Source organism: Pseudophryne corroboree, chromosome 6 (genome assembly GCF_028390025.1).
Source record: "Pseudophryne corroboree isolate aPseCor3 chromosome 6, aPseCor3.hap2, whole genome shotgun sequence".
Classification (NCBI taxonomy): Eukaryota; Metazoa; Chordata; class Amphibia; order Anura; family Myobatrachidae; genus Pseudophryne; species Pseudophryne corroboree.
The window spans coordinates 539,579,963-539,595,598 of NC_086449.1; the positions used below are offsets into that span (position 1 = coordinate 539,579,963).

Consider the following 15,636-nt stretch of genomic DNA (forward strand, 5'->3'; position numbering starts at 1 on the left):
TCTAGCCGAAAGGGTATTCCCAAGGGAGTCATCTCCACTCTTATTCAGGCCAGGAAAGGAGTAACGTCTAAACGTTACCACCGTCTCTGGTGAAAATAGGTGTCTTGGTGTGAATCCAAGAAAGCTTCAACAGAAGAGTTTCAGTTAGGGTGTTTTCTCCATTTCCTATGGGCTGGAGGGAATGCAGCATGAAATTGGACTCCATTAAGGTCCAGTTTTCAGCATTGGAAATTTTCTTTCGAAAACTATTGGCTTCCCTTCCGGAAGTTGTCTTTCGTGAAAGGCGTGTTGCGCGTCTACCTTCCATTTGTGCCAACAGTGGCACCTTGGGTTCTTAATGTGGTGTTGCAGTTCCTTCAGTCACGTGGTTGAACCTTTACAGAAGGTGAAGTTGCTGTTTCTCACTTGAAAAGCAGTCATCCTGTTGGCCTTGGCATCTGCAAGGCGGGTGTCTGAGTTAGGGGCCTTATCTCACAAGAGCCCTTATTTGATCTTCCATGAAGATTGAGCTGAACGTCAACGTTTCTGCCAAAGGTGTTGTCCTTTTTCTGCAGGAACCGACCTATGGTGGTGCCTGTGGCTACTGACGCCTTCACTGAGTCAAAGTCTCTGGCTATGGTTAGAGCTTTGAAAATTGTCGAAGAGGGGAAAGGAGATTTTTTTGCTGCGCCAATGTGTCTCAATTATCTTAATAAAATTTTTTACAAAGCTAATAGCTTAGAAATAAGATCCGAGGTGTCAGAAGTGTGTGCGCCTCTATAAGGAGTAGTGTGTTACTCCTAGACTGATGAACTAGAGAGGAAGAAAAAATAGAAGCGCTCAACACTAACTGACCCTGTGATCCAAGATTAAATCACAACCAAAGTGTCCAAAGGGATTTTTGATATAGTAAAATATATTTATTACAATACAAAAAATTAAGCACAATAAACCAGATATGTATCTGACATAAAAACCCTTATCCTCACTGAAATTATGTTATCAACAGATATTCTACATTCATATCAGTTACAAGTGTCAGCTAGATGACTAGTAGCAATATAGTTGTAACAATTGTTGCAATAGAGTAACCAAGCTGTTTATTTGGCACTGTTGAATATATACTCAGACACAATTGTTAAATGTAGAATTAATTATAGATATGGAGTACACTCATAGGCTCTATATACCAGAGCTGTATTCTGACACGTCTCTAAAGTTCCAGGAGCCGATGGCAGGTGATAATGAATAATTAAATTACCTCTCCGGTAAGGCTGGCTGGTCCCGAGCGTCCTCGGGTAAGTCCAGAAAGCCTAGATTGAACTGCAGAGTTAAAAGCACTAACCGTGCTAGCCGAGGTCCCGCTGTTGAGTCTGCTATCCCTGGGCGTGCACCGCCCGTTGCAGTTTGTAGGGAAAGGACAGGTAGATGGCGGCTATAATGGAGAGCCCGCTGCGGGAGAAAGCACCTTAGTGGAACTCCTCGATCTCCCTGGACTGGCACCGTCCGTTGGAGATGTAGGGGAGAGAGGCTGCTGGTTAGCCACTGGTGCTGTGCGGAGATGGAAGTACGGCTTTATCCTGTCCTGGCTGACGCACTGTTTGCTCCCGTGAAAGAATTACCGGAGCCGTGCGGAGAGTATCAGATACAACAATCGGTCAGTGAGGCGTAAGGGGGAGGAGTCCTGACGCGTTTCGTCACGTGACCCGTGACTTTTTTTAACAATTGTGTCTGAGTATATATTCAACAGTGCCAAATAAACAGCTTGGTTACTCTATTGCAACAATTGTTACAACTATATTGCTACTAGTCATCTAGCTGACACTTGTAACTGATATGAATGTAGAATATCTGTTGATAACATAATTTCAGTGAGGATAAGGGTTTTTATGTCAGATACATATCTGGTTTATTGTGCTTAATTTTTTGTATTGTAATAAATATATTTTACTATATCAAAAATCCCTTTGGACACTTTGGTTGTGATTTAATCTTGGATCACAGGGTCAGTTAGTGTTGAGCGCTTCTATTTTTTCTTCCTCTTTGAAAATTGTCGCCTGCACGGCTCAGATTAGGAAAACAGAGGCTCTGTTTGTTCTGTATGTTCCCAACAACATTGAGTGTCCTGCTTCCAAGCAGACCATTGCGCGCTGGATCTGTAGTGTGATTCAGCATGCTCATTCCACGGCTGGGTTGCCGTTACCGAAATCGGTGAAGGCCCATTCTACTAGAAGGGTGGGCTCGCCCTTGGCAGCTGTCTGGGGGTTCTCGGCATTGCAACTTTGCCGAGCAGCTGTTTGGTCGGGTTCAAACACTTTTGAAATGTTTTACAAGTTTGATACCCTGGCCGCTGAGGACCTCACGTTTGGTCAATCGGTGCTGCAGAGTCATCCACACTCTCCCGCCCGTTCTAGACCTTTGGTATTACCCCATGGTTCTTGAAGTGACCCCAGCATCCTCTAGGACGTATGAGAAAATAGGATTTTAATACCTACCGGTAAATCCTTTTCTCTTAGTCCGTAGAGGATGCTGGGCGCCCGTCCCAGTGCATACTGTATCTGCAGTTATTGGTTGTGGTTACACACAGGTTGGTCAAGAGTCTGGCAATTACAGTTTAACGCCAAAAAATGCAAAATCATGCACTTGGGTCTCAAAAATCCTAAAGCTAAATACAGTATTAATGGCACTATACTGGAAACTACTGAGGAGGAAAGGGATCTAGGAGTCACTATTTCAGATGACTTAAAGGCAGGTAAGCAATGTAACAAGGCAATGAGGAAGGCTTTTTTCCCATTCCACACAATAAACACCAACATATCCAGTCCAGCAAGCACCATACACTCAGATCGCCTTTTTTCCCCTCCCCCCCCCCCCCCCCTCCTTATTTCCCCCCCCCCCCCCCCCTCCCGAGTTTGGTAAATATGCTGTAGTGTCGTGTTTTTCCTGTTTCTTCAGTTTCTATTTTGTTTATTTTAGACACAGTCACCATGACAACCCGCTTCAGCCCAGCAGGGCGGAAGCGGATGTAATGACCCCTGCCCACATATCTCGTCCGCCGCACACCGCTTATGCGGCCCACCATTATAAACCCTACGGGCCATTTCCAAATATATACACAGCCCACACTAGTGGTTTCTATATACATAGGTACTTTCTTTGTTTACTACACAGACATACAGTGAGGGCGGAAGCACCAAGTTAAACTTCCGCCCCACTCTGGCTTAACAAAGACTGACAGTCTCTCTCCCAATCAGAATACTAGTTCAGACTATTCCCGCCCACATGACCTATTACAGCAATTGCTGGCTCCATTAAAAAGCCAGGCTTCAGACTTCCTTTAGCTGCACAGAAAGAAAGTGAACAAGCCCGTTACCGGGTGAAACGCGTTTTTCCAAGGGGCACCTCTCATGTCTCACATCAGGAATGGGTGATATCCAATATTCTCTTTATCTTGTTTAGGGCATTTTTTGCCAATCAGTCATTGAAATAATAGATATCTCATTCCCTACAACAGGTGTGCCTTCCAAGGGGCACCTCCTATGTCTTACATTTGAATATGTGATATCAGCAGGAATAATACCTGCAACACCCCACCTTAGGTGTGCTTATTCATAACAATTTGTCTTCCTGCTGTTCTAGCAGGCACATAATTAGACCTGTTTCAGAACACAGGATTGTTCTAACAAGCAGGAACACCACCTAAAATACCCTCTCATAGGTCTTTATATACAAATAAGTCTGAGTGTGTATTAATAACAATTGAATTTTCTGCATTTCCAAGGGGCACCTTCTATGTCTGACATCAGTAATGAGTGATATCCAATATTCTCCTTATCTCGCTTAGGGTAAATTTTGCACATCTGTCATTGAAATAGTGGATATCCTATTCCTCATAACAGGTGTGTCTTCCAAAGGGCACCTCCTATGTCTGACATCTGAATATGTGATATGTATTCTTTAACCATTTTTGTTTCAATTATTATTTCTGGTTAGCAGGAACATTACCTGCAATACCCCGATAAGTTGTGCATCCTTAAACAATCTGTCTTCCTGCTGTTCCAGCAGGTACACAATCAGACTTTTCCTAAAAACACAAAAAATCTTTTTTCTCAAAACTCTTACATAGGTATTGATATACAAATGAGTCTGTGTGTATACTTAAACAATTTACTTATTTTTCTGTAAGACTAGCAGGTATTCCAAGCAGAAACACTACCTGCAACACCCTCTCATAGGAGTGTATACTCAATCAATTCTGTGTGTATTTTTTACCTCTCAAACAAAAAAATACAGATATTTTCTAGGCAAAAACCGCATGCCCACCACTGTTCAAAACAAATTCATACTTTTCCACTGTCATAAGTGAATATTTAGTGTGTTTATTTCTCGGCACCTTACGCTTTTCTTCTTTATTGTATCATCTGTACTATACTGCTTATCAAAGACGCATAACAATTGAAATCCAACAGATGACTGCAAGAAATTGAGAACGTCCATATAGGTGTCCTATATAACTGTGTAATTCTTTTTCTTCATTCTCACTTTTCTTCCTTCTGTGAACTCTCATCCACGATTCAGGCGGACTAGTCCACCACGGGACACGTCCCGCCAGTCTAACGGGGACAGCAGATTCACGTCTTTTTCTTACAATAATTCTCCTCCCGAGAAGGAACCCATCCTTCCGTTTCGGTGCACTCTCATTGGCGATGTAGGGCAATTTCTCTCCACGACCATACCCCTCCGTTCACGCCCAATCTCGTCCGATCTTGGAAGCTAAACGGAGGCGGGCTGGGTCAGTACCTAGACGGGTGACTACTAGGGAATACCCGGTGAAGTAGGAAGATCTACCTAGGGCAAGAACGCCAACAGCAGTATCACTACTTTACTGATTCCAACTATTTTCCTAATAAGTTCACCAATTTAAGACAGTGGGTAACTACTAGATATCAGCATATAGTGTGTGGGCTCTCTCATTCACTAACCCTACCCTATCCAGGGTTGCATTAATACAAACCAAGTTTGTACAGATCCTTGGCAGACGGAGGTTGCTTGTGATGTAGCCACCCTCCATTATGCAATTATCCAGGCATAATTAAGGATCTGAACATTCCACACATTATCTTGTATACATTCAGTGGTGTTCCTTCCTGATATCATTTTCATACATGGTGATACGTGCAGTATATATTTAGTCTTTAGTTTTCTAATGAGGTGTAGAGTACAAGCTTAAGATGTCATTATCATTTCTCATATGATCATAATTTAAAAGAAAACAATAATAAGAGTGCGCCCAAACTAGTGTCATACTTTTTCTCTTTGTAGATACAAATGAGGAAGGCTAGTCAGATGCTTGGCTGCATTGGGAGAGGAATCAGCAGCAGAAAGAAAGAAAAGTAATAATGCCACTGTATAGGTCATTGGTACGGCCTCATCTAGAATACTGTATTCAGTTCTGGAGGCCATATCTTCAAAAGGATATTAATACATTAGAAACTGTACAAAGGAGGGCAACTAAAATGGTGCATGGCCTACATCACAAAACATACCCAGAAAGACTAAGAAATCTCAATATGTATAGTTTGGAGCAGAGAAGGGAAAGGGGGGACATGATAGAAACTTTCAAATATATCAAGGGTTTTAACAAAGTCCAGGAGGGAAACATTCTCCAAATTAAGAGAAGCAATAGGACACGAGGACATGCACTGAGACTGGAGCGGGAGAGGTTCAGGGGAAATTTGCAGAAAAATTATTTCACAGAAAGGGTAGTGGACAAGTGGAATAGCCTCCCATCAGAGGTGGTAGAGGCTAAGACAGTAGAGCAATTTAAACATGCATGGGATAGACATAAGGATATCCTTAGAAATAATATTAAAAAAAAAAGGGGCAGACTAGATGGGCCAAGTGGTTCTCATCTGCCGACAAATTCTATGTTTCAGGTTGTTACGATTTTTGTCAGCATATTGCTGCAAATTCTTCATGCCATTGTTCTGTTGAATGCCACATTCTGCGGCATGCTTGAGGTGTGAGCTGGTAAGATGCTCATCGTGGATTAACAATAAATCCTTTCCTCAATGTCCGTCTCTTTGGGTACAGTTCCATAAACTGGAGTCTGGAGGAGGGGCATAGAGGGAGGAGACAGGTCACACCATTTGAAAGTCTTAAAGTGCCCATGTCTCCTGCGGATCCAGTCTATACCCCATTGTTCTTGAAGTGACCCCAGCATCCTCTACGGACTAAGAGAAAAGGATTTACCGGTAGGTATTAAAATCCTATTTTTTTCTTTTTTACTTTTATTCTTTGCTTCTATTTTCTATTAGAGCAATCCATTAAAGATTCTTTTTAAAAAACCTATTAGGCACACAAATTCAAAATAATAGTTCAGGTGGTACCTCTTACTCCAAGCCACCTATGCAAACCAAAGCAAGGGAGCCACACCCTTGCTCCAACCAAACACATACTGTATGCAAGAAATATACTGTGTGCAATGACGTTAAATACAGAACCGTAAATTACAAAAATGACATTTCCCTTAAGTCTTATGACTGTTTTCTCTCCCACTGTGGTTTGATATTTGGGTAAATATGTAAATAAAACATCACAAATTTGTGTAATACAATATGGGGGGGAAAATCCAGTGTTCAAGTTTGTACAAAATAGGGTAAAATTACAGAATAAAGTTTTACCAGCAACAAGACTGTCCCATGTGGGTTTTTTTGACAAAAGGATTGGGTAGAATGTGTGGGGCGCTCCTTGAAAAAGGAATTCCTGCTGCCTCTCCCTAACACCTCCTGGATCAATCCCAAAAGATCCAAAACACTAGAAAAGACTGAAAGGTTGGTGTGGAAGTTGGTGCTGGAATGGGGGACTGGTGGCTGATGATTCAGCTTGGGGTAGTATTATTTAGTGTTTGGAAAGAAGTAAAAAGGAGGTGATAAGTATAAATCACTTATCACCTCCTTTTTACTTCTTTCCAAACACTCTAAATAATACTACCCCAAGCTGAATCATCAGACACCAGTCCCCCATTCCAGCACCAACTTCCACACCAACCTACCTTTCAGTCCCATGTGGGGGACTGCTTGTGGCTGGTGGGAGGTGATGTCATCAGGGAGGATAGGGGGTAATACGTGGTCAATTAAGTCACTGCAGTTTTCCTCAAATCTCTAGTAGGAGTTCTGTTGCTCATTAGGATTTCTTTGTTTCACCTCTTAATTGTACAATACAAGGTTTTATGCCATGAACCTTTTTCTTTTGGAATAGATTTCCTAAGTAAGACATGAAACGACACAGGGAGTGGAGTAGTCTACCAAGAGAATGAGAGGATCATCCCAGTTCCACCAAAAAAGACCTACCTTATGTGCTTCAAACCTTCTAAGACTGAGTGCTATGCTGAGGGGACTTCCTCATTAATTTGTGAATTTACAAGGTGGAGGTGTTTCTGTGATTTCATCCTATTTTGGAAAAACTTGAGCGCTGGATTTTATATCCCAAATTGTATTACACAAATTTGTCGTTTTGTTTGTTTACATATTTGAATCTCAAACCACGGTGGGGGAGAAGACAAACAAAGGGGTCGATTCAATTGAACGCAGGAGGGAGCTCCTGGAGCTATTCAATTTGGTGATAACATTGCACTGACTAGAGGATTTCTTCTTGTACCTCTCCAGGGGTGCAAACAGAAATCTGACAAAACTAAGGGGGTAATTCAGAGTTGTTCGCAGCAGCAAATTTGTTAGCAGTTGGGCAAAACCATGTGCACTGCAGGTGTGGCAGATATAACATTTGCAGAAAGAGTTAGATTTGGGTGGGTTATTTTGTTTCTGTGCAGGGTAAATACTGGCTGCTTTATTTTTACACTGCAATTTAATGTCCGTTTGAACACACCACACCAAAATGTAACTCTCTGCACATGTTTTCTGCCCCCCTGCAGTGCACATGGTTTTGCCTAACTGCCAACAAATTTGCTGCTGCAATCAACTCTGAATTACCCCCTAAGTCCGCAATGCTGTTTTGTGCCCTGGCACTGCAGCGAGGCACTTAAGTCAGAGAATGCCCGTTCTCGTGACTAAACACCCTGTTGAGTTTGTGAGTATGGGCATTCTCTGACTTAGCATTGCGCTGAATTGAAAAGCTCCGTGAGCTCCCTTCCGGCACTATTCAATTCACTCTGAATTGAATCAAGCCCATAAACATTTAATGGAAGTGTGATTTTTTTTATTTTTTTTATTTAACGCTATTGCATGCAATCGATTACTATTTTGCACACAACTTCAAAATGTCTTTTTTTTAGTGAGTCAAGATGTTGGTGTATAACAGTTCTAAAAAAAAAAAAAAAAAGACTAAGCTACAGTATATAGCAGTGAATGTTTGCAACACTTAAATTTATTTTTCTTTTTGCTATGGTCAAAACCTCTGGGACACTTTTTTTTTTTTAATGATCCCTTGTTTAAGGAGGTATTTTTATATACTGTATGCTATGCTCTATTTTGTCATAGTGCAATGCTGGAGCAGCTTCTTGTGTATTTTACTGTAAAGTACTTAAGTAGATCTATATACTGAACCATTCACACAACTACACACGGCTTGCACATTTTTCCTGTAACTTTGATAATTGTAATCCATATTAATATAAATGAGCAAGTACTTCATATTTGGTTAAGTATCTATGTAAGTATGTCAAAATGTTAATGTAAATATGTTTCTTGCAGTAATGTCTAGTAGAACAAATGTGTAGATTTGGATGTTAAATTTGCAACTATCATATACTTTATTTGTGTTAGTCTTTCCATAAGTGGGTCTCTTGATGTGTAGCTGTGTTTCTTTTCTGAGACGAGGTTCAAATGAGTGATTAAAAGCTCCACTCCGTCTTCATAAAAATTGTATTGCTCTCCATCAACAATTTACTTACCCCAATGTACTATATTTGGTTCACAACATGAAAAGTTGCAAATTTATGTTCCCTGTAACCGCAAGAGTAGTCCTGCTCTATGCTTTCTATCCAGTCTTAAGTGGCATTTTTTTCTCATTTGGGCGTCTTACACAGCTACTAACTTACTGCTCCTTTGGAGGTATCACAACTTTGTGTTCTACTGGATCAGGAAAAATTCTAGAGCAGCTTAAATGTTTGCCAATATTTTGTAACATTACCGTGTTGCATTACTGCATGCATGAGGATACAGTAAAGACTGAATTTTTTTTATTTTTTTTGCTGCACATTAGTAGCAAGGAATCCTGTTTGTTTTAGGAATGAAAAAACCTGCAGTGGGAAACTAAATTACTATACAAAACAAGCTACTGTATTAGAAACTAATTTTCATGTTGTAAAACGCAGTCTGATATTGTTTATGCCTGATATTTAAAAGAGCAATGCTTTTACTAGCGTCTTGTTGGTAAAAGCATAACGATTTAAAATTATCGTGTGTATTATTAGATTTTATTTATAAGGTGCCACAAGTTTCGCAGTGCCGTACAAAGGACAGTACAGGGAGACAAAGCTTAGCATTACAGTAAATAAATAATAAAAAAAAGTACAGGTAACAAAGCACCACAATTCTCAAAACATAATACAGCTAAGATGTAAGTAGCCAGGGAGTAATCATCGGACTACTTGGGACTGGCAGCCATAGATAGAGATGAGCCTTTACCAGCAGGAGAAAAAGCTGGTCGCTGAGTAGGTGAGGAGAGCTGTGGGTGAAATGTGTCGAGAAGAGGGCTTTGACAACAAGAGGAAAGAGGGTCCTGCTCTGAAGAGCTAACAATCTAGTGGGATGGGGCGACACACAGATGACATGATGTGCAAGCAAGAGGGAGGTAGCCTGATGGCAGTATGTAAGCAAAGCAGAGATGTTCGAGGCAGGGGGAAGGAGGAGCAGCCTCAGGACGGAAGGGTACGCTTTGATGAATAAATGGGTTTTTAGTGCCCGTTTGATGCTTTGCAAGGTTGGAGAGAGTCTAATGGAGCAGGGGAGCGCGTTTCACTGAAGGGGTGCAGCACGGGCAAAATCTTGAACTCGAGCATGGGAAGCAGTGACCAGGGCAGAGGGGAGGCGACTGTCATTGGCCGACTGTAGGGGGCAGGAAGGAGTATGAAGGGAGAGGAGGTTGGAGATTTAGGGAGCAGTGGAATTAGAGATGGCCTTGTATGTGAGGGTGAGGAGTTTGAAGAGGATTCTGTAGGGGAATGGGAGCCAGTGTAGATTTTGTGGAAAGGGAGTGGCAGATGTGGAGCGGTGGGAGAGGAAGATAAGCCTAGCTGCAGAGTTGAGGACAGAATGGAGGGGAGGGAGTGAGGCCAGTGAGGAGAACATTGCAGTAGTCGAGTCGTGAGGTGACCAGTGAGTGGATAAGTTTAGTTGCACTCTGGGAGAGAAATGGCCTGATGCGAGAAATGTTGCGTAGCTGGAACCGAGAGGATTGCGTCAGACCTTGGATGTGGGGTACAACCCAACGCTTAGTAAATAAACCCCTACATATCGTAGCTTTGTGTATGAGCTTTATACAATTACTTTAATATATTAAAGGGAGTGCAGTATTGCCTGGGGTGTCCTTTCTGTTTCAGTACAGAGAAAGGATGAGAAGACGTTGGTTCATACAGTCCTTGTATACATTTTAATAGAGAGAAAGTGAAAAAGTCTGTGATATGTAACACTTTATTTTATAAAGTGAATTGATGGATCTATATACACAAAAGTTTCCAGGTTTAACATGTTGGATAATGTTTGTTTCCTAATTTAATTTAACGCTGAATATTTTTGTTGGTAAATATTAGTTAGGTCCATATATATTAGGACACGGACACAAGTTTTGTTTTAGCTGTCTACTAAAACATTCCATATAGTTTTATAATGTTTTTAAATGGTAGATACTCTGCTTTAATTTGGGGGGACTGACATTCAAAAAGATGCTTACTATCTAGCCCCCTCTTTTTCAGTGGACCAAAAGCCGTTTCATGGATAAGTCTGGGCTGTTCCTTTTGTTTGTTCGTTAAGCAGGCAAAAGTTGTGGCATTGATTCCAAGTATTGAATTTGGAAGCTGTTGCTTTAAACCCACTGCCCACAGTCAACGGAGCTTTCAATGCAAGTAAAATAGGCCTTCCTTAGAGTGCAAAAACCAAAAGAAATTGAATAAATAGCAGGAACATTAGGAGTGGCCAAATCAACCATTTGATAATGTACATAAAAAGATGCACAGGTGAGCTCTGTACCACCAAAAGGCCTGTAAGTCCACAGACAACAGCAGCGGTGGATGATTGCAGGATCTTTTCCATGGTAAATAAAAGCCCCTTCACAACATCAAGCCAAGTGAAGAACAATCTCTAGGAGGTATCATTATCCAAGTCTACCATCAAGAGAAGACTTCACAAGAGCAAATAAAGAAGGTTGACCACAAGCTGCAAACCATGAATATTTCACGAGGCCAGACTTAACAAAAAAAGAAAACAAATATATATGTGTACATATATATATATATATATATATATATATATATACATAATTTTATACACACAGAGTATATTGTATAATATATCTAAAAAATCCAGCCCAGTTTCTGGAACAGCATTCTTTGGACAGATGAAATAAAGCTCAACCTAAACCACACAAAAACAAGTATGGAGAAGGCTTGTAATGGCCAATCATCCAAAGCATCCCACATCATCTGTAAAACACAGAGGAAGCCGTAATATGGCATAAGCATTCATGGCTCCCAATGGCACTGGGCAGCTAGTGTTTGTTGACGTGACAAGCAGCTGGTTGAATTCTGAAGTGTATACAGATATATGATCTGCTTAGATTCAGCAAAGTTTATTAAACAGTGCTTTACAGTACAAATAGACAATCGCCCAAAACATACTGTGAAAGCAACCCTGGAGTTTTGTTTTTTTAAAGCAAAGTAGAATATTCTGCAATGACTAAGGGGTCTATTCATGAAGCAGTGAAAAGTGTGGAGAAGTGAGCCAGTGGAGAAGTTGCCCATGGCAACCAATCGGCTGCTCTGTATTATTTTCTAGTATACAAATTCTGCATGTTACTTCAATGCTGATTGGTTGCCAAGGGCAACTTCTCCACACTTTTCACTGCTTCATGAATAGTCCCCTAAGTCAATCACTGATCTCAACCCTATCAAACATACATTTCACTTGCTGAAGACAAAGCTAAAGGCAGAAACAACCATGAACAAACAATTGAAGACAGCTGCAGTAAAGGCCTGGCAAAGCATAACAAAAGAGAAAACCCAGCATTTGGAGATGGCCATGGGTTACAGACTTCAGGCAGTCATTGCCCACAAAGGATTCTCAGCAAAGTATTAAAAATATACGTTATGGTAAGAACTTACCGTTGATAAAGGTATTTCTCCTGAGGCCACAGGTTCCACCGGATAACAATGGGATATGATGGAGCAACAGCGGATTGGCACCAATCGATCAAAGCTTTCTGGCCTCCCAGGATGCAACGGGCCCGTCCATATAGCCCCGCCCACTGGCTCAGGCAAATCAGTTTTATTCCAAAGCACAATGCAGGAGCATCATGTAGAACACTAATCAGGCGATAAGAACACACATGCACACCCTTCCGTACAAGAAGGAAGAGGATAGTGAGTAGAAGGATCCTCTAATCAGGTGCGTCAGGGTGGGATCCCCGTGGAACCTGTGGACTTAGGAGAAATACCGTTATCAACCATAACGTATATTTCTCAGGCAGGGTCCACAGGATAACCCAAAGCAATTTAGTGGTGGGGACGCTCCTGATTGGACAGGAGAACCTTATGCCTGAATTCAGCGCCATGAGAGGCAAAAGTATCAAAGGCATAGGGGTATATATCGACCGTTTTTAAATTCCACACAATTCGACAGTCACATACCCTCCCGCCGGGACCCGAATTCGACATATTCAATAAAAAACGTATTTGACAGTCCCGCTGTTGAAAAACGGACCAATTGACGGATATGTGCGTCCTGGATTCGACTTTTTGGACGGCACAAAAATGATTAAAAAACCCAGAAAAAAATTGCGTGGGGTCCCCCCTCCTAAGCATAACCAGCCTCGGGCTCTTTGAGCCGGTCCTGGTTGTAAAAATACGGGGGGGAAATTGACAGGGGTTCCCCTGTATTTTCACAACCAGCACCAGGCTCTGCGTCCGGTCCTGGTGCAAAAAATATGGGGGACAAAAAGCGTAGGGGTCCCCCGTATTTTTAACACCAGCACCGGACTCCACTAGCCAGAGAGATAATGCCACAGCCGGGGGACACTTTTATATCGGTCCCTGCGGCCGTGGCATTAAATCACTAACTAGTCACCCCTGGCCGGGGTACCCTGGAGTGGGGACCCCTTAAATCAAGGGGTCCCCCCCTCCAGCCACCCAAGGGCCAGGGGTGAAGCCCGAGGCTGTCCACCCCCATCCAAGGGCTGCGGATGGAGGGCTGATAGCCAAGTGACAAAATAAAGAGTATTGTTTTTTTGCAGCAGAACTACAAGTCCCAGCAAGCCTCCCCCGCAAGCTGGTACTTGGAGAACTACAAGTACCAGCATGCGGGGGGAAAGCGGCCCCGCTGGTACCTGTAGTTCTACTCCAAAAAAAATACCCAAATAAAAACAGTACACAGACACCGTGAAAGTAAAACGTTATTACATACATGCCGACACACACATACTTACCTATGTTGACACGAGGTTCGGTCCACTTCTCCAAGTAGAATCCACGGTGTACCTGAAAATAAAATTATACTCACCAAAATCCAGTGTAGATCGGTCCTCTTCTGTTTTGTAATCTACGTACTTGGCAAAAAAACAAACCGCATTACCCGATCCACGCACTGAAAGGGGCCCTATGTTTACAAATGGGACCCCTTTCCCCGAATGCCGGGACCCCCTGTGACTCCTGTCCCAGAGGGTCCCTTCAGCCAATCAGGGAGCGCCACGTCGTGGCACTCTCCTGATAGCCTGTGCGCGTCTGAGCTGTCAGGCGCGCATAGCACATACCGCTGCATTATCTTCTATGGTGGGAACTTTGCGGTCAGCGGTGAGGTTACTTACGGTCAGCCGCATGCTGGTACTTGTGGTTCTACTACAAAAAACAATATTCTTTCTTTGTGTCACTTGGCTATCAGCCCCCCATCCGCAGCCCATGGATGGGGGGGACAGCCTCGGGCTTCACCCCTGGCCCTTGGGTGGCTGGAGGGGGGGACCCCTTGATTTAAGGGGTCCCCACTCCTCCACGGTACCCCGGCCAGGGTGACTAGTTAGTGATTTAATGCCAGGGCCGCAGGGACCGATATAAAAGTGTCCCCCGGCTGTGGCATTATCTCTCTGACTAGTGGAGCCCGGTGCTGGTGTTAAAAATACGGGGGATCCCTACGCTTTTTGTCCCCCGTATTTTTGGCACCAGGACCGGACGCAGAGCCCGGTGCTGGTTGTGAAAATACGGGGGATCCCCTGTCATTCCCCCCCCCCCCCCCCCCCCGTATTTTTACAACCAGGACCGGCTCAAAGAGCCCGAGGCTGGTTATGCTTAGGAGGGAGGACCCCACGCATTTTTTTTCTGGATTTTAACCCATTCCCACTGAAACCCATGCTCTGATCTCTCCATATTATTTTAGTCAGTTAAAAAAAATATATATTCTTTCAAAAAATATATAAATAATACTTGTGTCTCCTAATAGACAAGCCAAGTACATAATCCTTTCTAATATAAATGGATATGTTATTAGCAATAAAAAAACACAAAAAACATGTTTTTAAATTTTTTTATTAGATTCCGCCAGCAAAGTGAGGCGGAATGAAATTGACGAAATTACTGTCGAAAAGCACTGTTGTCAAATCGACATTCTTCAAATGAATATACTTTTGTCGAAAAGCCGCATTTTGACCATTGCAGACATTTCGAATTTTGAAAATGTCAATTTGAAAAAAGTCGAATCTGAAACGGCAGGTATTTTGATGAAAAGTACTGTATTGCATTGTCAAATCCAATTTGACAGGTTTTTTTTTGTCGAAAATGCTCAGTTTTTTCGACTTTTGCGGCAATTTGACCGCAATTGCATATTGAATGTCTATGTCTAATGAATGTGTAAATGGAAGACCATGTGGCTGCCTTACATATCTGTTCTGCTGAAGCACCATGTTGTGCTGCCCATGAAGGACCTACCTTATGCGTAGAGTGAGCAGAGACATTAGCCGCAACTGGGAGATCAGCTTGAGAATATGTTTCTGAAATCGTCATTTGAAGCCATCTTGCCAGCGTCTGTTTAGTAGCAGGCCATTCTCTCTTGTGAAATCCATAGAGAATGAAGAGAGAATCTGTCTTTCTGATGGCACTGGTACGATCCACGTAGATCCTTAATGCATGGACCACGTCCAGCGATACATCTCCCACAGATAGTTCCGATACCTGAAAAGCCGGGACTACAATTTCTTCATTAGGGTGAAATTTAGACACCACCTTAGGAAGATACCCAGACCTAGTTCTGAGAACTGCTTTATCTGGACAAAAAAAAAATCAGAAATGGGGAACGACATGACAGTGCCCCTAAATCCGATTCTCTTCTAGCTGATGCCATAGTCAGTAGAAAGAGCACTTTAGCTGTCAATCATTTATGTTCCACTTTATTAAGTGGTTCAAATGGGGCAACTTGAAGGGCTTTCAGGACTAAACATAAGTCC

The 15,636-nt window shown here is 42.4% G+C and overlaps 1 pseudogene; it reads left to right on the forward strand.

The window, feature by feature from the left end:
- The first annotated feature begins 4,701 nt into the window (after nucleotides 1–4,701).
- LOC134937793 (5S ribosomal RNA) lies at nucleotides 4,702–4,820 on the forward strand (annotated as a pseudogene).
- Nucleotides 4,821–15,636: the final 10,816 nt, after the last annotated feature.